The 25,656-nt window shown below is 42.2% G+C and overlaps 1 protein-coding gene across 1 annotated transcript in view; it reads right to left on the bottom strand.

The window, feature by feature from the left end:
* ASCC3 (activating signal cointegrator 1 complex subunit 3) overlaps window positions 1–25,656 on the bottom strand; it is a 915,848-nt gene that overhangs the window by 495,081 nt on the left and 395,111 nt on the right. The window lies entirely within an intron of this gene.

Genomic DNA, 25,656 nt, shown 5'->3' with positions numbered 1-25,656 from the left:
CCCTACAGAGGTTACAAAGGCAGTCCAACGCCTCCAGGATGGCACATCAATACGTGCCATTGCCAGAAGGTTTGCTGCGTCTCCCAGCACAATCTCAATGGAGGAGCATGGAGGAGATTCCAGGGGACAGGCCGTTACTCTAGGAGAGCTGGAAAGGGCCATAGAAGGCCCTTAACCCATCAGAAGGACCGGTATATGCGCCTTTGCGCAAGGAGGAACAGGATGAGCACTGCCAAAGCCTTACAGAGTGACCTCCAGCAAGCCACTGGTGTGAATGTCTCTGACCAAACAATCAGAAAAAGACTTCATGAGGGTGGCCTGAGGACCCAATGTCCTCTAGTGGGCCTTGTCCTCACTACCTGGCACCATAGAGCTCAATTGGCATTTGTCATTGAAAACCAGAATTGGCAGATCCGCCACTGGCACACTTTGCTTTTCACAGATGAGAGCAGTTTCATTCTGAGCACATGTGACAGATGTGAAAGGGACTGGAGAAGCCGTAGAGAACATTATGCTGCCTGTAACATCATTCAGCATGACAGTTTTGGTGGTGCATGAGCATGGAGGGAAGCACTGACCTCTACAGGCTAGACAATGGCACCTTGACGGTCATTAGGTATCAGGATGAAATCCTTGGACCCATGGTCAGACCCTATGCTAGTGCAGTGGGTCCTGGGTTCCTCCTCGTGCATGACAATGCCCAGCCTCATGTGGTGAGAATTTGCAGGCAGTTCCTAGAGGATGAAGGAATTGATACCATTGAATGGCTCCCACGCTCGCCTGACCTAAATCCAATAGAACAACTCTGGGATATCATGTTTCGGTCCATCCGACGCCGCCAGGTTGCACCTGAGACTGCCAAGGAGCTCAGTGATTCCCTGGTCCAGATCTGGAAGGAAATATCCCAGGACACCATCCGCCATCTCATTAGGAGCATGCCCCGACATTGTCAGGCATACATACAAGCATGTGGTGGCCATGCAAACTACTCAGTACCATTTTGAGTTACTACAATAAAATTTCCGCAAAATGGACTAGCCTGTTGCATCATTTTTTCACTTTGGTTTTTGGAGTGTCTTTAAATTCAGTCCTCTGTAGGTTGATAATTTTCATTTCCATCAAACGATGGGGCATCCTAACGTTCCTAACACATTACCCAGTCCATATCAGTATCCAGCACAATTTTCCCCATTGACATCTGATGTGTTTTCAAAGTGTTCCTTTAATTTTTTTGAGCAGTGTATATATAAAATGTTTCTTTTATTTTGTCTTGTTATTTTAAACTAACAGATTGCCATGTGTCTAGGTTTGAACTTGGGTTCTTCCGACTCTGTGCTGCAGCTCTGTGCGCTCTGCCATAGGGGAACCTGAGTCTCTGCAGCATATGCCCTGCTTAGTACAACAGCTCCTGGAACTCTCTAGCTTCACCCACCTTCCAGATGCAGTCAATCCACAAAACTTTGTGGGACTTCCTGTACACTGTGACGGTTTGTTGGATCTGTTTCCTGGGGGGGAAGCTGACTGACAACTGATCAAAAATTTTCCAACATGTTCCTTCGACACTTGACTCCTGTTGAGTGGGGAAACAACAAGCTGAATGTTTTTCGATCGATGTATCGGTTGGAAGTGGAATATCGGGGTTATGGCTGCAGCAATGTACCATAACCCTGATATTGTTTTTTTTTCAGCAGGCAATTCTTTAACTGATAAAAAGTGGTTTGAGTGTCGAATTCATCGCTGCATCACTTTTAGATCTGCTTCCCGATGGTTCTCGGGTTTACCTGGATGATCAGTAGCACCAAGAACCAATCCAGCGGTTGCGACGGTCTGTTCCAGAGATGAGTGGAGGAAAGATGGCCTTCATTTATCTCTATGGCCTAGGAGGACCGGAGCGACGTCATGATGTCATGCCTGGTTCCGGCCTAATGCAAACAAGGCCATTTTTTTTAAAAGCACCAGATCAAGGGTTTTTTTGATTTTGTTTTTTTGTTTAATTGCTTTACATTATAGAAGAGAGATATTGGGTCTTTTTGAGGACCTGTCACTGTCTATTTCTATCACAGGGGATGTTTATATTCCTTGTGATAGGAATAAAAATGATCAAAACATTTTTTTTAAGGGATAGTGTAAAAATAAAAAAAGCAATAAAATAAATAAATAATAATAAAAAAGTAGAGCGTCCTCATCCCCCCCGTGCTCGTGCACAGTGGTGAACGCATACTTAGGTCATGCCCACATATGTAAATGGTGTTCAAATCACACATGTGAGGTATTGCAGCGAATGTCAGAGCGAGAGCAATAATTCCAGCACTAGATTTCCTCTGTAACTCTAAACTGGTAACCTGTGGACATTTTTAAAGCATTGCCTATGGAGATTTTTAAGTACATAGTTTGGTGCCATTCCATGAGCGTGCACAATTTTAAAGCATGACATTGGGTATCTATTTACTCGACATAACACCATTTTTCATATTTTACAAAAAAAATTCTATATTGTGTTTTGTTTTGTTTTTTTTAATTCATTAGTGTATTATTTGAAAAAAAACCGGGGGTGTGGCGACCACTCGGCAAGATGGCCGCTTAGATCCAGAGCGCCGCTCTACTCCTGGACATATCTATATCCACCATGGCCTCTAGGTCCCCTACAGCCCAGAACTGGGACTGCTCTGCCTGCTGAACATCTGCTCATCATAGCAGAGACGCCTTCCGGGCCCAGTGCCAGTGAAGAAATTTTTAAGTTTCTTCCCCATCATGCAACCAGGTCTCCAACAAAATGGAGGTGGAAACCAAATACAGAGTGCCAATCGTGGACCTCTAGTGGCTGATTCCACTATCGTGTCCCAATCATGGGACACAACAAACATAACTTACAATCCGGCCACTCTACACCATCCACACAAAGCCCATTGAACTCCAAGCCCAGACAGGACACTGAGGATGACATAAATGAAGATCCTATGATAAAGGTGTGCAACCCCGTGATAATATCACACTCAGACGCTATTCGGACAGATTCTATATCTGATATGTCCTTAAAGGAAAGGTTGCTATCCCTCCGTGCTTCTTTACAGTCAGACATTGTAGCCTCACTTTAACACTGCAAGGTGAACATTCAAGAGCTAGGGGGCAGAGGGGGCCAAGTGAAAAATACAATGTGAAATTACCTCCTCCTTTAACACTTTAGTGGATGCTCCTACATTGCACCAAGATGAATTGACCCTACCTAAAGCAAAAGTGGCCAATCTAGAAGACAGGTCATGCAGTAACAAGCTAAAAATCAAGGGCATGCCTGAATCAGTACAAGCACATACTGCATTTTGTCCAAGATTCATTCAAAGCAGTGATACCCAGCCTCACATCAGCTGCCCCTTTGATGCTGCCCAAATTCCAAAGTGGACCTCTGGAGTTTTCAGGAGTACTTACCAACGTACCCTATACCCCACATTACTTTGCAGTTATCACTGCACATCTGGTTCTAGACGAACCTTTTTATACATTTTACCTCTGATGTTCTTTATTCTATTACCACTGTTGACAAGCTTTGTTAATCAGTTACTCTACAAATATCCTGCCTGATCCTTTGGGTCCCGAACCCATCTGGATTCTGAATTCTTCCATTACCCAGTTGTATCTTTTGTTTTGACTGTACACTCAGGGCTATCTGAATTATAATATGGCATTCTTTTTTCAAGATCAATCAAGATCCATGACGTGTGGCATTATCAACACGCAAATGAACAAGATTTTACATATTTCTCCCCCAAACACAACTCTTACTCATGCATAGACCTGTTTCTTGTTGATACGACTCTCTTACAGAGTCTGTCCTCAACCACCATATAGATACCACATGGTCAGGCCATGTCTCTCTCTCTCTCTCTCTCTCTCTCTCTGAGTGTGTGTGTGTATGTATATATATATATATATATATATCTATATCTTTGGTTGTGTTTGTGTGGCAATGCAATAACTCACAAAACTTTTTTGTAAACAGCTTCAAGAATCAGCCACCTTCCTGACATCAACTCATTTAGCCTATATAATTAGGGGTGTATTGTGGTGTTTGCCTTGGACAGCATTTTTTTATGGGGGCAGCACCATCCCCAAGGTAAAAGGGACCAGTGGCCTCGCTATAGGGGGTCAATTGTGCATCAGATACAGACGGGCTCAGCTTGGATCATGCGGGGAGGGTGGTCTCAGCTTAGTTGTGCTTGGGCATGGGAAGTAATCTAGATTTTGAACAGGCGGTTTTGGCTGTGCTCAAGTAGGGGGCCAGCTCAATTGTGCTCTGGTGGAGTGCGGGTTCGGCTGTGCTCCGGTGGGGTGCGGGTTCGGCTGTGCTCGGGCAGGGGGCAGGTTTGGCTTGGCTTGAGGGCAGGCCCACAGTGAAAAGCAGTGGTTTTCTAAATATTTAAAAAAACCTAGCATCTGATGGGTCCTCACAGAGGTGTTTTTTTTTTAGCTCCTTTAATTATTTCTGCAGTATACTGACTGTCTCCTGTATCATGTCCACAATCTCTGACCATCTCCTGTATCATGTCCGCAGTCTCTGACCATCTCCTGCATTATGTCTGCAGTCTCTTACCATCTTGTGTATCGTGTCTGCAATCTATGACCATCTCCTGTATCGTGTCCGCAGTCCCTGACCATTGTTTGTATCATGCCCACAGTCAACGTTTGCAGTCTCTGACTGTCTCCTGTAACATGTTTGCAGTCTCTGACCTTCTCCTGTATCCTGTCTGCATCTCTGACAATCTTCTGTATCATGTCCACAGTATCTGACCATCTGCTGTATTATTCCTGCAGTCTCTGACCATCTCCTGTAGTATGTCTGCAGTCTGTGTCCATCTCCTGTAATATGTCTGCAGTCTCTGACCATCTCCTGTATCATGTCCCCAATCTCAGACTAACTCCTGAGACAGAGCACTAGTAGGAAGAGGTGGAGCCTAAAGGTGAAGGGGTGGGGTTTAAATATGAAGGGGTTGATCTTAAACATGAAGGGGTGGGGTAAATTTAGATGTGGGTGTGCCGATTTTAGTCTTGCCTAGGACAGCACAAAACCAAAATACACCTCTGTATGTAATGTTCATAAGGCACATGTGAGAGGTCTGCTGATTCAGCTTGGCTCAAGAGCCAAAAAACAATACAATGCTAAAGTCAATGCTCTAATAAATGAAATCCACTCTTTAGATGTTCAAAATAAATCTACTCAATCTCCTGACTTGCCAGCAGCTCTGTCCCATTTGAGGACTAATTTAAGAAGGTTGTTGTGCGAACGTTACGATAAATACTTATGCCGCCTGAAAATGAATTACTATGCTCACAATAATAAGGTGGGTAAATTCCTTGCCAATAGAGTAAGAACTCAGAGGGTCAAGACTCGCATACCTTATATTATCCATCCAACCTCCAATGAAAAACTCATGAACCCTCAAGCCATAGCAGATGCCTTGGTGGACTTTTATGAGGCCTTATATAACATAAAATGTGACACAAACCTATTAATTCTTTACCTCTTGGAAAATCACCAGGCCCAGCTGGACTTACCAACAAATATTTAAAAACATTCCAAGGCATACTCACTCCCTTTCTTTAATTAGTTTATACTAGGGCAACTGAAACTGCATCTTTTCTAGCTGAAATGCTCACGGCACATGTGGCCACCCTTCCAAAACAAGGTAAAACAATAGACTCCCCTACAAACTACTGCCCAATATGCCTTCTAAATTTGGATATAAAAATGTATGCAAAACTCTTAGCCACTAGGCTACTGAATATCCTACCCACTCTAATTAAACCATATCAACTGGGATTCATAAAGGACAGACTAGCAGCTAATGCCACCAGACGGAGAATTGATATAATTCATCACACAGAACTAAGTTGGGAGGCCTTCTCTTTTTTCCATAGATGCGGAGAAGGCCTTCGATCGGGTCCATTGGAGGTATATGCTGGCAGTGTTGTCCAAATTTGTTTTCGAAGGTCTCATCAAATCAGCAATCCTAGCCCTTTACTCCACTTCATTGGCTCTTATCTTTATATCTGGCCTCTTCTCCAAACCTTTTCCAATCTCTAATGGCACCCGACAAGGTTGCCCATTACTCACAACAATATTTAACCTTCTGATTGAGCAGAAGCCATCTACTCTCACCCACACATTTCTGTGTTCAAATTTAAATAAACGTAGACCACATGTCATCAATTTGTTTGCTAATGATGTTATTCTTATTTTAACTAAGTAAGCAAGTAGTGGATTTGGATATATATACAGTGAGGTCCATAAATATTGGGACATGGACACAATTCTAACATTTTTGGCTCTATACACCACCACAATGGATTTGAAATGAAACTAACAAGATGTGCTTTAACTGCAGACTGTCAGCTTTAATTTGAGGGTATTTACATCCAAATCAGGTGAACGGTGTAGGAATTACAATAGTTTGCATATGTGCCTCCCACTTCTTAAGGGACCAAAAGTAATGGGACAGAATAATAATCATAAATCAAACTTTCACTTTTTAATACTTGGTTACAAATCCTTTCCTGTCAATTACAGCCTGACATCTGGAACGCATAGACATCACCAGACGCTGGGTTTCATCCCTGGAGATGCTCTGCCAGGCCTCTACTGCAACTGTCTTCAATTCCTGCTTGTTCTTGGGGCATTTTCCCTTCAGTTTTGTCTTCAACAAGTGAAATGCATGCTCAATCGGATTCAGGTCAGGTGATTGACTTGGCCATTGCATAACATTCCACTTCTTTCCCTTAAAAAACTCTTTGGTTGCTTTTGCAGTCAGCTTTGGGTCATTGTCCATCTGCACTGTGAAGCGGCGTCCAATGAGTTCTGAAGCATTTGGCTGAATATGAGCAGATAATATTCCTGAAACACTTCACAATTCATCCTGCTGCTTTTGTCAGCAGTCACATCATCAATAAATACAAGAGAACCAGTTCCATTGGCAGCCATACATGCCCACGCCATGACACTACCACCACCATGCTTCACTGATGAGGTGGTATGCTTAGGATCATGAACAGTTCCTTTCCTTCTCCATACTCTTCTCTTCCCATCACTCTGGTACAAGCTGATCTCGGTCTCATCTGTCCATAGGATGTTGTTCCAGAACTGTGAAGGCTTTTTTAGATGTCGTTTGGCAAACTCTAATCTGGCCTTCCTGTTTTTGAGGCTCACCAATGGTTTATATCTTGTGGCGAACCCTCTGTATTCACTCTGGTGAAGTCTTCTCTTGATGGTTGACTTTGACACACATACACCTACCTCCTGGAGAGTGTTCTTGATCTGGCCAACTGTTGTGAAGGGTGTTTTCTTCACCAGGGAAAGAATTCTTCGCTCATCCACCACAGTTGTTTTCCGTGGTCTTCCGGGTCTTTTGGTGTTGCTGAGCTCACCGGTGCGTTCCTTCTTTTTAAGAATGTTCCAAACAGTTGTTTTGGCCACGCCTAATGGTTTTGCTATCTCTCTGATGGGTTTGTTTTGTTTTTTCAGCCTAATGATGGCTTGCTTCACTGATAGTGACAGCTCTTTGGATCTCATCTTGAGAGTTGACAGCAACAGATTCCAAATGCAAATCGCACACTTGAAATGAACTCTGTACCTTTTATCTGCTCATTGTAATTGGGATAATGAGGGAATAACACACACCTGGCCATGGAACAGCTGAGAAGCCAATTGTCCCATTACTTTTGGTCCCTTAACAAGTGGGAGGCACATATGCAAACTGTTGCAATTCCTACACCGTTCACCGGATTTGGATGTAAATACCCTCAAATTAAAGCTGACAGTCTGCAGTTAAAGCACATCTTGTTCGTTTCATTTCAAATCCATTGTGGTGGTGTATAGAGCCAAAAATGTTAGAATTGTGTTGATGTCCCAATATTTATGGACCTGACTATAGTTTAGGGGTTCTAAGTAATTTTCAAGAAAAAACACGGAATTTTCCATAAATAACAAAAGTGTCAAAATTAGCCTGGTAAAGAAGTGGTTAAAATTCCTCAGATGATGCTCAGTCTGTTTAGATATGTGTGGTGGTGAAAACCGCTGTTTTCCAACATAACAGAAGTAAAGATTTTTAGATTAAATGAAAGAGAAAAATTACAGGACTAGATGTGCAAATCTGGCAGAAACTTTACACAAAATATACATTTATGTAAAGTACACAGACAACTTTGGTTCCACAAAGTATTGACTAAAGGTGTGAATACTTATGTAAAATGCATGTTTATTTTTTTAGGCTCATTAAACTATTTTTCATTTTGATTGCATCAACTTTAATGCCACCTTATTAGTTGTTGATAAATCAGATAATGTATGATACTACTAGCACAAAGCTAAAAAGGCTCCTGAATAATATATGCATTTTTTTAAATCTCAAAATTACACCAAAATATGGAATTTGGGTTCTTTTAAAAGGTTCCAGGTGAGACAAAAGAATAGATCTAAAGACTACAGTATAAAGTACTTTTGGGACCAATTTTGTCAAACTAGCCCATACAAGTCTATCAAAAATCCTCGGAACAAGTAAGCTATCTATTATTACTGTTATTATCCATCTTTGCAAGTTACACAGGAGGAGACAGCACATAGGGAGGAAGAATGATAAAGCTGCGCATGCATTTGGTAATTCAAAGTGAAGCCTACAAATGAGACGTCTCATTAGCTGGAGCAGATGGATAAAAATTAAAGGCTGAATCGCCAACTTTTAATTTCCCAGTAGCCAGGAAGAGCTTGGAGTCTTGCAGAGTACGACTGTTGAAAAATCAACATGAAAAGATTTTCTCCATCTGTCATAACACATGCCGGAGTGAAATACAACTACCTCCCACGGTCCTTTCTTCTGTAAATGGCAAGGATATGTGGAATGTGTATTAAACACATGAATATACAACTGTACCCATATATAATCATTTAAACTGGTTCTACATCAAGACAGTTGGCATTTAAACAAAGAAAATTAAGATATCATGCTCCACTTCTAGCAAGCTACCACCATCAGTCCTGTCTGTAAAACACATGTACACAACTATATTGAACAAAAAAAATGAATATCCAGTACTTAAAATTAAACCTTTTTTTTTTGTTAACACCTCCTTGAGCAAATTTTGTAAGGATTATATTTCTTAGATTATGGATACTTGCAATTTTGACATTGTATTCTATTTTATTTTTTTCAATTGAAGATTGTTTTGCTGTTTAGGACAGAAGCTTTCCAAATTAAACTTTGCACTAATTATTTTTAATCAATATAAATTATACTATCATTTTACCCGACGATTACAGTATAAAACAAATGGCACTTTATTGATCACTGCAGTCTGAAGATAGCATTGTTCATCTGTCACTGAAACCTTTAACCTGCATGGGATCACTATATGTATATATCACTTTAACCAGACAGTGATCAGAAAATAAGGAACAATTCTGAATAGTTATTGAACATCGATGGGGACTGGAGCTGTTGGTAACAGTCAGAATTTAGACCCATCAGACATACAGTGTTATCTGATGGCTCTCAAAGAAGGATATCTATTAACATAGCCCCGACATTGGACACTGTGCTAGGGATTTTTAAAACACAGATTTTGAGAGGGAAGGTATTACTAAACCCAGGACCCTACAGTCACTAGATCTGGTCTCCCACAGTACACAGAACATGGAATTGCAATTATTTTAGTACATATAAATTATTAAATACCGTATTTTTCGCTCCATAAGATGCACTTTTTTCCCCAAAAAAAGGGGGGGAAATGTCAGTGCATCTTATGGAGCGAATATGGAGCGGCCGGTCCGGTATTTCCACCGCCACCGTGTCAGAATACCGGGCCAGCTGCTCAGCTCTGCAGTGGGACCTTACCTGTTCCTCTATCCAGCGGCGCGCTGTCTTCCCGGCTTCTGTAGTGTGTGTGACAACCGGGGTCCCATGTGCGCATGCGCAAGAAGCGGTGCTCTTTGTGAATGGTAAGGCGGTACCTGGGACACATGACAGATCCCAGAAGCCGCCGGACCAATCACAAAGCGCAGCGCTTCTCGCTCATGCACACTGGGCATCCGGCTGTCCGCCGAGCGCCCACACTACAGAAGCCGGGTAGACAGCGCATGGCTGGATAGAGGAACAGGTAAGATCAAAGAACAACTCTGCGGAAGTAAGAGCGGGTACCTGTCAAATTCAGGTACCCGCTCCCCCCCCCCTCCCCAAAGGTCAGCAGTCATCTCCTGCACTGTGTCCGCAGTCTCCGGTCATCTCCTGCACTGTGTCCACAGTCTCCGGTCATCTCCTGTACTGTGTCCACAGTCTCCGGTCATCTTCTGTACTGTGTCCGCAGTCTCCGGTCATCTCCTGTACTGTGTCCGCAGTCTCCGGTCATCTTCTGTACTGTGTCCGCAGTCTCCGGTCATCTCCTGTACTGTGTCCGCAGTCTCCGGTCATTCCCTGTACTGTGTCTGCAGTCTCCTGTCATTCCCTGTACTGTGTCCGCAGTCTCTGGTCATCTCCTGTACTGTCCACAGTCTCTGGTCATCCCTGTACTGTCCGCAGTCTCTGTTCATCTCCTCTACTATGTCCGCAGTCTCTGTTCATCTCCTCTACTATGTCCGCAGTCTCTGTTCATCTCCTCTACTATGTCCACAGTCTCTGGTCATCTCATGTACTATGTCTGCAGTCCATTAGATCAGAATTTTTTTCCCCTGTTTTCTGCCTCTAAAATCTAGGTGCGTTTTATGGAGCGAAAAATACGGTACCTTTTTTCATTAGCAGTTGGAGCATTCTTGTGACTTCTATCATTGTCCAGCTGAGCACTGGTTAAAGCTTGTAGGAGTTTTCATTCTGCTTTGACTGCCTTAAGAGATAGCATAACCCCTGATCCTCTCTCTGGACAGTGCTGATTGGCCCTGTGCTGATCACCTGCACCCTCCCAAGAAAAAGAAAAATATCTCTAGCAACACACAGCAAACTGAGCATGCATAGATTGTCCCTGAGGCTCTTTTCTATCAGGAGATAAAATGGGGAACGTGGAAGAAGGGGAGGATCAGAGAAGACAGGATAAAACATTATTTTTACACAATGCAGAGGATGAACCCCTTAAATTCCACAGTGAGTATAACAAGCATGCTTTACTGCATATACATGAAAAGAGAACACTAACCACAAAAGCTAATGGGGCTTTTAAAGTACCACACCGTACCAACACAAGTAAAGTGAAAACGTGAAAACAGTAGATAAAATTGAACACCTTTTATTAGATTAAAAAACCACCCATTGGTGGAAAAAATTAGTCAGACAGACACAAAAGAAGCATATAATTAAAATCAACAAAGGGTGGCTACAGTAGGCAGCGGCTGATGTCTTGGACGTATCCGTGGATATATATATATATATATATATATATATATATATATATATATATACACACAAAGAACACCCAACCATATGATATAATAAATAGGTGTTAATGAACAAATGTTTATACAGTATCCACTTGAGACCATGAAAAATGTTTTGAGTTATAGATTCCAACACGTTTTGTGGGATGCAACCTACTTTTTCTGGGAAAATGGGAAAATCATAAGTGCTAGTCGATGATATCAGCACATTCTGAGATAGCTCCTGCTAGGCATAGATCAATGGTATCTGGGTGAACAGGGAGAAGCCTCCAACAACCATAAGAAAAGTCATCAATCAAGAAAGGGTTCAAATGTATTTGAAGACTTGTGGAGACCAAGTCAACGTTCATTCAAAATAGGAATGCAGTGGCCAGGTAGTATAAGTAATCATATATAGCCAAACATAGATTGCTTTACAGAAGTGGGGAGACAAATATCTTGTCGAAGGAGGGGGAGAAATGAACCTCAAGCTCATTTCCCCCTGTGTAGTCACTGGACTACAGTTGGCAATAAAAGGCAGCTCTGATGGGCACTGATATGTGGCGTTGATGGGCACTGACAGGTGGCACTGATGGGGCTACACTGATACTCAGGGCACTGATGATTAGTGCCCTGATGATCAGTGGAGATGTCCCCTCTGAGAGCTTATTGGTTCTCCTCTGCTCACGCACTGTAAGCCTGAGGAGAGGACTGCTGATAACTGGCATTTCCTACTTAAATGCAATCAGCTGTGATTGGACACAGCTGATCACAATAGAGTCTGTGTCATCAGCACTTTTCTGCAATTGGTGATCCCCTGTGTCCCAGGGACACAGCACAGGATCGATCGCCGCACCGCGTGCCCCGGGGGCACGCATGTGCAGCTAGAGTGGGAGGACGTCATCTCAACCTGCAGCGCGATAAAATGATTGGGCTGCTTTGCCTGAGCAAACGCGGGCTCCACAGCTCACGATAGTGCGAACCAAGGGTAAGCCAGATTTGAGTAACTGAAAACCCTACACTTTCTACTCAACAGAAACCAATCACCAAGTCTGCTTTTAATAATGCATTGCAATTAAGTGAAAGGTGAACAGTGATTACTAGCTATGGGTCAAAGCACACGGTTACTCTTTGCATTACAATATCACAGGACCACTGTAGAGACATATTGTACTTACTGTACCCCTAATGCAAAATTGTGCTTTTTTTGCACTGATATCAAGTATAGATTACTTTTTAATATCTTTAACAATACAAGAGAACTACCGCTGATAACTTCTGTAATTACATTTAGTAATATACAGTTCAATGAAAATGAGCAGTCGCATATGGTTAATTTTACTACTTCACCAAAGGACCTGCAACTAAATTACCTTGCAGCCATAGCACTGTCCTGCTTTTAAAATCATGCTTTACTAAGTGTTCCATGCTCAGTATAAATCATGTGCACTATCTACAAATCCTATTGCTGGAAGAGGTAACAGCTTAGTAATGTCCATGCACATAGTAATTACATTACCATAGAATGAATATATTACACTATTTTTGTTCTACTAAATATGTCTTGTGTAAAAAGCATCTGTTAAACTTTTAACTTATCCTTTCCAGTGTGTAATATGCAACACACTGAAACACTAGAAATGCAATACTACAATAAAGTTACAACATTTAAAGGATAAGTTCATCTTTGGGAACATGTTACATGTTCCACCCGTTTTTAGGCTGCTCCTGGGCCTATTAAAACATGATAAATTAGATGTGTAATTTATGGCCCTAGAAAGCCTTAAAGTGCTCCTTGGATTTTGGACCACTCTCTGCGGTTAGGCTGTCAAAAATATTGACAAATATGGTATACCTGTAATGTGTTTTGGGATGTAGTTGCAAGCATACCTCTTCCCTTCCCTACCTCCTCCTAAATTTATGAACAAATATTTGCAAAATTTTACAATAGAAACTATGACTAATTGTCATTCAAAGCGTGACAATGCTGATGAAAAATGAAAAACAAACTGGGCAGGAAGAGGGTAAAAATGTTCGGTCTTGAAATAGTTCACCTGCTCTGTAAGTATCCATGCTGAAATATTCCTCCTGTCTCCCAAAGCTAAACTTCAGGCATACATACAGAAATGATTTAATCCATTTATGTTGTATAAAACATCATTACAATGTATATTTAAAAAAATTAAAAAAAAATATATATATATATATATATATATATATATATATATATATATATATATATATATATACACACACACACACTATATTGCCAAAGGTATTGGGACACCCCTCTAAATCACTGGCCATGGAGGTGATTGGAACACCTGAATCCACAGGTGTATCAAATCAAACCCCCAGGCATGCAGGCTGCCTCTACAAACATTTGTGAAAGAATGGGCCGCTCTCAGAAGCTCAGTTATTTCAAGTGTGGTACTATGATAGGTTGCCAGCTGTGCAAAAAGTCCATCCGTGAAATTTCCTTGATACTAAACTAAATATTCCACAGTCACCTGTTAGCATTATTATAACAATGTGCAAGCAACTGGGAACAACAGCAACTAAGCCAAGAAGTGGTAGGCCACCTAAAATAACAGAGCAGGGTCAGCGCACAGTGTGCATTAGTTGCCAACTGTTTGCAGAGTCAACAGCTAAAGACCTCCAAAGACACTTCTCTGTCTGGCAATCTGATAAACGTGTCTGGGTTTGGCGGTTTCCAGGAGAACTGGTACTTGCCTGACTGCATTGTGCCAAGTGTAAAGTTTGGTGGAGGGGGGATTATGGTGTGGGGTTGTTTTCAGGGGTTAGGCTTGGCCCCCTAGTTCCAGTGAAGGGAACTCTTAAGGTGTAAGCATACTAAGACATTTTGGAAAATTGCACACTCCTAACTTTGTGGGAACAGAGGATGGCCCCTTCCTGTTCCAACATGACTGTGCACCAGTGCAGAAAGCAAAGTCCACATAAACATGGATGTGCGAGTTTGGGGTGGAGGAACTTGACTGGCCTGCACAGAGTCCTGACCTCAACCTAATAGAAAACCTTTAGGATGAATTAAAGCCGAGACTGCGAACCAGGCCTTCTCGTGCGACATCAGTGCCTGACCTCACAATTGCGCTTCTGGAAGAATGGTCAAACATTCCCATAATCACATTCCTAAACCTTGTGAACTGCCTTCCCAGAGTAGTTGAAGCTGTTATAGCTGCAAAGGGTAGGCCAACTCACTATGGAACCCTGGGATGCCATTAAAGCTCATGTGCGTATAAAGGCAGGCATCCCAATACTTTTGCCAATATAGTGCCTATATATATACAGTGGGGAAAAAAAGTATTTAGTCAGCCACCAATTGTGCAAGTTCTCCCACTTAAAAAGATGAGAGAGGCCTGTAATTGGTATCATAGGTAGACCTCAACTATGAGAGACAAAATGAGAAAAAAAATCCAGACAATCACATTGGCTGATTTGGAAAGAATTTATTTGCAAATTATGGTGGAAAATAAGTATTTGGTCAATATCAAAAGTTCATCTCAATACTTTGTTATATATCCTTTGTTGGCAATGACAGAGGTCAAACGTTTCCTGTAAGTCTTCACAAGGTTGGCACACACTGTTGCTGGTATGTTGGCCCATTCCTCCATGCAGATCTCCTCTAGAGCAGTGATGTTTTGGGGCTGTCGCTGAGCAACACAGACTTTCAACTCCCTCCAAAGGTTTTCTATGGGGTTGAGATCTGGAGACTGGCTAGGCCACTCCCGGAACGTGAAATGCTTCTTACGAAGCCACTCCTTTGTTGCTCGGGCGGTATGTTTGGGATCATTGTCATGTTGGAAGACCCAGCCACGTTTCATCTTCAATGCCCTTGCTGATGGAAGGAGGTTTGCACTCAAAATCTCACGATACATGGTCCCATTCATTCTGTCCTGTACATGGATCAGTCGTGCTGGTCCCTTTGCGGAGAAACAGCCCCAAAGCATGATGTTGCCACCCCCATGCTTCACAGTAGGTATGGTGTTCTTTGGATGCAACTCAGCATTCTCTCTCCTCCAAACACGACGAGTTGTGTTTCTACCAAACAGTTCTATTTTGGTTTCATCTGACCATATGACATTCTCCCAATCCTCTTCTGGATCATCCAAATGCTCTCTAGCAAATTTCAGACGGGCCCGAACATGTACTGGTTTAAGCAGGGGGACACGCCTGGCACTGCAGGATCTGAGTCCCTGGCGGCGTAGTGTGTTACTGATGGTAGCCTTTGTTACGTTGGTCCCAGCTCTCTGCAGGTCATGCACTAGGTCCCCCCGTGTGGTCCTGGGATTTTTGCTCACCATTCTTGTGATCATTTTGATCCCACGGGGTGAGATCTTGCATGGAGCCCCAGATCAAGGGAGATTATCAGTGGTCTTGTATGTCTTCCATTTTCTAATTGCTCCCACAGTTGATTTGTTCACACCAAGCTGCTTGCCTATTGCAGATTCAGTCTTCCCAGCCTGGTGCAGGTCTACACTTGTTTCTGGTGTCCTTCGACAGCTCTTTGGTCTTCACCATAGTGGAGTTTGGAGTGTGACTGTTAGAGGTTGTGGACAGGTGTATTTTATACTGATAACAAGTTCAAACTGGTGCCATTGATACAGGTAATGAGTGCAGGACAGAGGAGCCTCTTAAAGAAGAAGGTACAGGTCTGTGAGAACCAGAAATCTTGCTTGTTTGTAGGTGACCAAATACTTAATTTCCACCATAATTTGCAAATAAATTCTTTCCAAATCAGCCAATGTGATTGTCTGGATTTTTTTCCTCATTTTGTCTCTCACAGTTGAGGTCTACCTATGATGCCAATTACAGGCCTCTCTCATCTTTTTAAGTGGAAGAACTTGCACATTTGGTGGCTGACTAAATACCTATTTGCCCCACTGTGTGTGTGACTATATATATATATATATATATATATATATATATATATATATATAGTCAAGTCCATAAATATTTGGACATCGGCACAATTCTAACATGTTTGGCTCTATACACCACCAAAATGGATGAAATGAACAAGATGTGCTTTAACTGCAGACTGTCAGCTTTAATTTGAGGGTATTTACATCCAAATCAGGTGAACGGTGTAGGAATTACAACAGGTTGCATATGTGCTTCCCACTTGTTAAGGGACCAAAAGTAATGGGACAGAATGATAATCATAAATCAAACTTTCACTTTTTAATACTTGGTTGCAAATCCTTTGCAGTCAATTACAGTTTGAAGTCTGGAACGCATAGACATCACCAGACGCTGGGTTTCATCCCTGGTGATGCTCTGCCAGGCCTCTACTGCAACTGTCTTCAGTTCCTGCTTGTTCTTGGGGCATTTTCCCTTCAGTTTTGTCTTCAGCAAGTGAAATGCATGCTCAATCGGATTCAGGTCAGGTGATTGACTTGGCCATTACATAACATTCCACTTCTTTCCCTTAAAAAACTCTTTGGTTGCTTTTGCAGTAAGCTTTGGGTCATTGTCCATCTGCATTGTGAAGTGGCGTCCAATGAGTTCTGAAGCATTTGGCTGAATATGAGCAGATAATATTGCCCGAAACACTTCAGAATTCATCCTGCTGCTTTTGTCAGCAGTCACATCATCAATAAATACAAGAGAACCAGTTCCATTGGCAGCCATACATGCCCATGCTATGACACTACCACCACCATGCTTCACGGATGAGGTGGTATGCTTAGGATCATGAGCAGTTCCTTTCCTTCTCCATACTCTTCTCTTCCCATCACTCTGGTACAATTTGATCTTGGTCTCGTCTGTCCATAGGATGTTGTTCCAGAACTGTGAAGGCTTTTTTAGATGTCGTTTGGCAAACTCTAATCTGGCCTTCCTGTTTTTGAGGCTCACCAATGGTTTACATCTTGTCAATTCACTCTGGTGAAGTCTTCTCTTGATTATTGATTTTGACACACATACACCTACCTCCTGGAGAGTGTTCTTGATCTGGCCAACTGTTGTGAAGGGAGTTTTCTTCCCCAGGGAAAGAATTCTTCGGTCATCCACCACAGTTTTCCGTGGTCTTCCGGGTCTTTTGGTGTTGCTGAGCTCACCGGTGCATTCCTTCTTTTTAAGAATGTTCCAAACAGTTGTTTTGGCCACGCCTAATGTTTTGCCATCTCTCTGATGGGTTTGTTTTGTTTTTTCAGCCTAATGATGGCTTGCTTCACTGATAGTGACAGCTCTTTGGATCTCATCTTGAGAGTTGACAGCAACAGATTCCAAATGCAAATAGCACACTTTAAATGAACTCTGGACCTTTTATCTGCTCATTGTAATTGGCATAATGAAGGAATAACACACACCTGGCCATGGAAAAGCTGAGACGCCAATTGTCCCATTACTTTTGGTCCCTTAACAAGTGGGAGGCACATATGCAAACTGTTGTAATTCCTACACCAATCACCTGATTTGGATGTAAATACCCTCAAATTAAAGCTGATAGTCTGCAGTTAAAGCACATCTTGTTCGTTTCATTTCAAATCCATTGTGGTGGTGTATAGAGCCAAAAATGTTAGAATTGTGTTGATGTCCCAATATCTATGGACCTGACTGTATGTATATATACAGTTGCAAGAAAAAGTATGTGAACCCCTTGGGATTACGTGGAGTTTTGCATGAATTGGGCATAAAATGTGCTCTGAACATCATCTAAGTCACAACAATAGAAGAACACAGTCTGCTGAACATAATACTACACAAACATTAGATGTTGCCATGGTTTAATTGCACACAACATGTAAACATTCACAGTGCAGGGAGGAAAAAGTATGTGAACCTTTGGACTTAATAACGGGTTTACCCTCCTTTGGCAGCAATAACCTCAACCAAACGTTTCCTGTAGTTGCAGATCAGACCTGCACAACGATCTGGAGTCATTTTGGACCACTCCTCTTCACAAAACTGTTTCAGTGTAGCAATATTCTTGGGATGTCTGGTGTGAATCGCTGTCTTAAGATCATACCACAGCATTTCAATCGGGTTGAGGTCAGGACTCTGACTGGGCCACTCCAGCAGGCGTATTCTGTGCTGTTGCAGCCATTGTTTTGTTGAATTACTTGTATGCTTTGGGTCATTGTGCTGTTGCATCACCCATCCTCTGCGGAGCTTCAGTTGGAGGACAGATGGTCGTACGTTTTCCTGCAAAATGTCTTGATAAACTCTGGAATTCATTTTCCCATCAATGACAACAATCCGTCCAGGCCCTGAGGCAGCAAAGCAGCCCCAAACCATGATCCTCCCTCCGCCATGTTTTACAGTGGGGATGAGGTTTTGGTGTTGGTGTGCTGTGCCTTTTTTTCTCCACACATAGTGTTGTGTGTTCTTCCCAAACAACTCAATCTTGGTTTCATCTGTCCACAGTATATTTTGCCAGTAGTGCTGTGGAACATCCAGGTGCTCTTTTGCAAACTTCAACCGTGCTGCAATATTCTTTTTGGGCAGCATTGGCTTCCTCCGTGGTGTCCTCCCATGTACTCCATTCTTGTTTAATGTTTTCCTTATTGTAGATGTGTCAAAAAAAATGTTAGCATGTGCCAGAGATTTCTGTAGATCTTTAGCTGACACTCTGGGATTCTTCTTTACCTCATGCAGCATTCTGCGCTGTGCTCTTGCAGTCATTTTTACAGGACGACCACGCCTAGGGAGAGTAGCAACAGTGCTAAACTTTCTCCATTTGTAGACAGTCTATCTTACCGTGGACACATGAATATCAAGGCTTTTGGAGATACTTTTTTAACCCTTTCCAGCTTCATGCAAGTCAACAATTCTTGATTGTAGGTCTTCTGAGAGCTCTTTTCTGTGAGGCATGATTCACATCAGACAGTGCTTCTTGAAGCCAGTAAACCCAAAACAGGTGCGTGTTTTTTAAGGGCAGGACAGCTGTCAGCAACACATCCAATATCATCACACTGATTGGAGTCAAGGTTGGCTCACTCCTGGCTCCAATTAGCTCTGGGAGAAGTCATTAAGCTAGGGCCTCACATACTTTTTCCTCCCTGCACTGTGAATGTTTACATGTTATGTGCAATCAAACCATGGCAACATCTGTTTGTGTAGTATTATGTTCAGCAGATTGTGTTCTTCTATTGTTGTGACTTAGATGATGTTCAGAGCACATTTTATGCCCAATTCATGCAAAACTCCACGTAATCCCAAGGGGTTCACATACTTTTTCTTGCAACTGTGTATGTATATTATATATATATATATATATATTACTTTCCTGTAAAATCCTTTTTAACAGCACAGTAAAGAACACAGCTCCTTTAAATCTTGACTGTTATAGAATTATATGATGCAAGGTTCAGGTGAGAACACAGGCATAGTTGTTAGCGCAACTTATATAACCCCTCCTGCTACCTGCAGTCCTTTTTTTTGGAAAGCAATCAGCGGAAAACACCAGGACAGATAGGAGGGTGGTGCTGTACTCCAGGAACAGGATTTTAGAAAAGTGTCCCATATTGGTGACAATAGGTCCAGCAGGAAATAGCTCTAAGTTCAAACAGGAGGGCCCCTTGTCCACCAGCACTTTAGAGGCTTCTTTTAGCTTCAGATAGATTGCAAATGACTGCCCATCCTCCCGGGAGGAGTTCTCAGACCCCAAGGATTCATGTTCCACTTTCCCATCTTCTTCCCACTCCACATTTTCATTGAGAAGGAACACAGACAAGATGGATGAGTCAGACAATGACTCAGCAGGAGAGACGTTGACAGGCAATCTCTATGTCAGTAGAGACTTTCCCCATCAGGTCTGCCATACAGGTTAAAAATCCTCTCTAGTTAAAAAGGAGGAATGGGGAGTACTTGAGGAGATAAGGCATGGAGAACCAGGTGCAGGGTTTGTAGGGGAACACTGAATAACCTCTTCCTTACCCTATGCACAATGTATGTTGGCCTGCCTCCTCATTCAATGTCCCTTCTTTCTGACACCTGCCACAAGGGTAAGATGATCCCCTGTGAGGTCCTTAAAACCTTAATCAGTGCAGAGACTGTTGATGTGGAGAAGAAGGGGTGAAGCCATTCTATTTCCCATGAATGAAGCTGATGGATAACCCGGTGAGACCAAAGCCTCAAATTGGAGCACAGTAGCGGCTGGAACTGTAGTGTGCTTTTCTACAGTTTTTTCGGAGCAATGTGCTCAAGATGGCACTCAGAGCTAGGTGGAGGGCAGTGTACCTCATAAAAGGGCAAGACTTTGCACAGAAAAAGGGCCATTGTGTGCCAGTTTCCTGGTCCTCCGAGGCATTGAGGAGTGTAAATCGTCAAAAGTTGTAATCCTGTTGCAGTAGTGGCATTGATGCAGCCAGAGGGAAAGAGATTTCTCTCAGCAAAGAGAAGTCGTCTATCACCAATGGACACTTGTAAAAAAAAACTGAGGATTGTCTTATACCAGTGGTGGGCAACCTTTTTTTTCAACTGAGCCAAATCTCGCCAAAACCACAATTGAAATTTATTTTGAGAGCCACATTTTTAAAACTGAAAATACATAGGAAGGTACACTGTTTTTAGTTTCAATAAGTTTTTATAGTAATTCATCCCCCATAGTAATTCATCCCCCATATAGTAATTCATCCCCCATATAGTAATTCATCCCCCATATAGTAATTCATCCCCCATATAGTAATTCATCCCCCATAGTAATTCATCCCCCATATAGTAATTCATCCCCCCTATAGTAATTCATCCCCCCTATAGTAATTCATCCCCCATAGTAATTCATCCCCCATATAGTAATTCATCCCCCATATAGTAATTCATCCCCCATAGTAATTCATCCCCCATATAGTAATTCATCCCCCATATAGTAATTCATCCCCCATATAGTAATTCATCCCCCATATAGTAATTCATCCCCCATATAGTAATTCATCCCCCATATAGTAATTCATCCCCCATAGCAATTCATCCCCCATATAGTAATTCATCCCCCATATAGTAATTCATCACCCATATAGTAATTAATCCCCCATATAGTAATTAATCCCCCATATAGTAATTCATCCCCCATAGTAATTCATCCCCCATATAGTAATTCATCCCCCATATAGTAAATCATCCCCCATAGCAATTCATCCCCCATATAGTAATTCATCCCCCATATAGTAATTCATCCCCCATAGTAATTAATCCCCCATATAGTAATTCATCCCCCATATAGTAATTCATCCCCCATAGCAATTCATCCCCCATATAGTAATTCATCCCCCATATAGTAATTCATCCCCCATATAGTAATTAATCCCCCATATAGTAATTAATCCCCCATAGTAATTCATCCCCCATATAGTAAATCATCCCCCATATAGTAAATCATCCCCCATATAGTAATTCATCCCCCATATAGTAATTCATCCCCCATAGTAATTCATCCCCCATATAGTAATTCATCCCCCATAGTAATTCATCCCCCATATAGTAATTCATCCCCCCTATAGTAATTCATCCCCCATAGTAATTCATCCCCCATATAGTAATTCATCCCCCCTATAGTAATTCATCCCCCATAGTAATTAATCCCCCATATAGTAATTCATCCCCCATATAGTAATTCATCCCCCATAGTAATTCATCCCCCATATAGTAATTAATCCCCCATATAGTAATTAATCCCCCATATAGTAATTCATCCCCCATATAGTAATTCATCCCCCATATAGTAATTCATCCCCCATATAGTAATTCATCCCCCATATAGTAATTCATCCCCCATATAGTAATTCATCCCCCATATAGTAATTCATCCCCCATAGCAATCCATCCCCCATATAGTAATTCATCCCCCATATAGTAATTCATCCCCCATATAGTAATTCATCCCCCATATAGTAATTCATCCCCCATAGTAATTCATCCCCCATAGTAATTCATCCCCCATATAGTAATTCATCCCCCATATAGTAATTCATCCCCCATATAGTAATTCATCCCCCATAGTAATTCATCCCCCATATAGTAATTCATCCCCCATATAGTAATTCATCCCCCATAGTAATTCATCCCCCATATAGTAATTCATCCCCCATAGTAATTCATCCCCCATATAGTAATTCATCCCCCATATAGTAATTCATCCCCCATAGTAATTCATCCCCCATATAGTAATTCATCCCCCATATAGTAATTCATCCCCCATATAGTAATTCATCCCCCATATAGTAATTCATCCCCCATATAGTAATTCATCCCCCATATAGTAATTAATCCCCCATATAGTAATTCATCCCCCATAGTAATTCATACCCCATATAGTAATTCATCCCCCATAGTAATTCATTCCCCATATTAAGTCCCCAAGTCCCCCCTGTGTCAATTCACTTACCTTTGCTCTGCGCGTTCCTCTCGCCGTTTTCCCGCGCCGTTCCGGTCTTCAGGGCGGACTGTGAGAGGAGCCTAGCTCCCCTCACGCTCGTCACGCTGCCCCGCCTACACACACCCTGACAGCCACATCGCGGGCCGGATTAAAAGGTTCTGACTTTTGGGGCGGCCGCCCGAGAGGAGGGAGGGGAGCAGGCGCCCGGCACACAGAAGAGCCGCATTAGCGTGTGTAAAGAGCCGCATGTGGCTCGCAAGCCGCGGCTTGCCGACCACTGTCCTATACTGTATGATTAAGAAAATGTGATTACCTAATTTACTTACAAATTATGTAATGGCATTTTCTTTCCTTGGTTGCCAGTGAGGAGAGGTGGAAACAGAGTGGACACATGACACTTGTATGATTGTGCTGCAGGCACTGTTAGCTGGAGGGGAGCTAACCCACTGCACCAGGTTGCTGAGGGCACTGTGATTTCCCTCCCAGCCTGCAAAGAAAGAGGACTGCTGGGATCTGCCTGGGACTATGCAACAGCTAGTCCCCAATACATACAGTATCTACCTATTAAGCCAAGGATGGGACAGGAGTACAAGTCAAAAAGACCGAAGAACAGCAGCAGGAAAGGGAATGAAGCTCAGAGCTCAGGGGCACCCTTGTGGGGAGAAGTCATCAACAGAAAGAGGGCTACTGTATTTGAGAGTCCCCTACTTTAGTGTTCAGCTCGGATGGAAGAGAGAGACTCTACTGCCACCTTATACCTAAGTGTCACAGCTGTGAGAGATTGCTACTTTCAGTGATACTGACATCACTAGTCCTGTGTGAGATCATCATTCCCAAGTCCTGAGTCACCACTGACATTTCCATGGTAGAGTATTCTGAGACACAGTTCAGTCCAGACAGAGAGCAGGAGGAAGCATAATCACAAAAAACTTGGTGGTGAGAGGCCACTGGACATAAATTATTTCCCACTTAGAGGGACAATGTCACAGATTTTTAGGATACAGTTTGGGTACTCAGGCCTGGTATTGTCGGTTCCACTCAAATCTGCTGGAATTTCAGACCCCAACGATTACCAAAACACTGGTCAGTGGGTCAGGGTTTGGAGGAACTTACGAACCTTAATTTCCTAATAAATACCCCTTAGTTAATACCTCCTGGTTTTAGAGCTCAGTAGCAGAGACAGTTGGTCATCCAGTTATTTATGGTGTTGTGACAATTTAATAACCATTACTATTCACTGTTTTGTATTTTTATTTTCCCATTGGGAGTACCCTCCACAACTAGCCTTGGAGATCAGAAGGTGTGGCATTACCAAAAAGGTTGTTGGCTTCCAGAATCAGGGAACCCAAACATCTGTAGCTCCTTCAGGGGTAAGAACTAAAAATGTGTGGAAAATCTAGCTCTGACACTGCGGTTCACTTAAGTCAAAACAGTTTGTAATAGCCACAGCAAGGTTGGAAGAAGATATCTAGACTAAGCCCTAGAGATTGGTTGTGCTTGTCATCATTACATTATGTGCATGTACAGTAGAAAATGTGGACAACCACGTTCTCTACTATGTAACCACCACAGCCCTGGACTGTGAGACATCTGATTGTACAAAGAACACTGGAAGAGGGGTCAAAAGGCTGGCCTTGCCCCTAATAATACTACATCCCCTTAATGCTTGAAAAACTGTAGGGGAGTGTATGCTACTATGCATAGCAAAATCTGTAGACCAAATCGTAATCCAAAACTCTACTCTTGGAGGAGTTGAAAGAAAAAAAGTTAGGGAGTTTAGGAAGTGGGGATGTCTGCGCAGAAAAAAAAACAAATAAAAAAGAGGCTCTTGAGCATTGTGCACATGTTCATTTTTGAATATATATATATAACTTATATGGAGTTTGAGTAGTAGAAGTAGTCATTAAATCAACCAATTATACCCAACCACAATCACTCACATCTACCAATTAATTTGAAAACTATGTACTGCTGCACACACTCATGTGGTCCCACAAGTGAAAATAACGTCAATATAGGCGAATTTGAACACAATTATTATTGGAACAGTCACTGGTTTTGTTTGTTCACATTTATGTAGCACACGTGGACATTTGAGTAGGTACACATTGATATTTTGCATAGCACAGCATATTCTTTGAGCACATTAAGGTATTTAATATTATTTTGATGAACACTGGTTGAGTTTTGTAACACTTTGTGGCACTCTTTGTATGCATATTTAAAGTATATGGTGTTCGTCTACATGTTTTTGGATAAGATAAAGACTATTGTGACACTACAGAGGGATATTGAGTACTTAAAAGTGGTACACACTGATAAACCATTGGGACACGTGTATATGTTCTAACATTTTTTGTTTTACTTTTTTTCACAGCTGAACACAATTAATATTGCAACTGTCACTGTTGTTGTGCATTCACACTTAGATTAGGTTCACATCTGTGCGGGTGGTGCCTCTGCGGATCCGCACAAAAATCCACACCACCCGCACAGAGGAATGTGGACCCACGGGCGGGTGCAATTAGTTCTAATGGCACGCTGTCCGCACTGGAAAACGCAACCATACTGGGAACTGAGGTTCCCATGCGGGCTACAGTTTCCAAAGAAGTGCAGGGACTTCTTCCCTCCGTATCACAGGGCACGGGAGTCCATTCAAATGAATGGGCTCTCATGCCCGCGCGACGCATATATGTGACCCAGGGCTTAAAGTGATACACGTGGACATTTGAATAGGTACACATGGATATTTGGTCTCTAAGCATAAGCTACAAGAGGTTCTAATTGCTGAACAAGGATATATCATTAGGACACATGTATATGTCATAATTTTTTGTTTTCCTTTCTTTCTTTCATATTTAAACACAATTAATATTTTAACTGTTGTTGTTGTGCATTCACACTTAAAGTGGTACACATGGACATCTGAATAGCTATG

The sequence above is a fragment of the Staurois parvus genome, unplaced genomic scaffold, assembly GCF_062004578.1.
Source record: "Staurois parvus isolate SC_StPar_1 unplaced genomic scaffold, SC_StPar_1.0 ptg000048l, whole genome shotgun sequence".
Taxonomy (NCBI): Eukaryota; Metazoa; Chordata; class Amphibia; order Anura; family Ranidae; genus Staurois; species Staurois parvus.
This window is presented reverse-complemented; position numbering and strand designations above follow the sequence as displayed.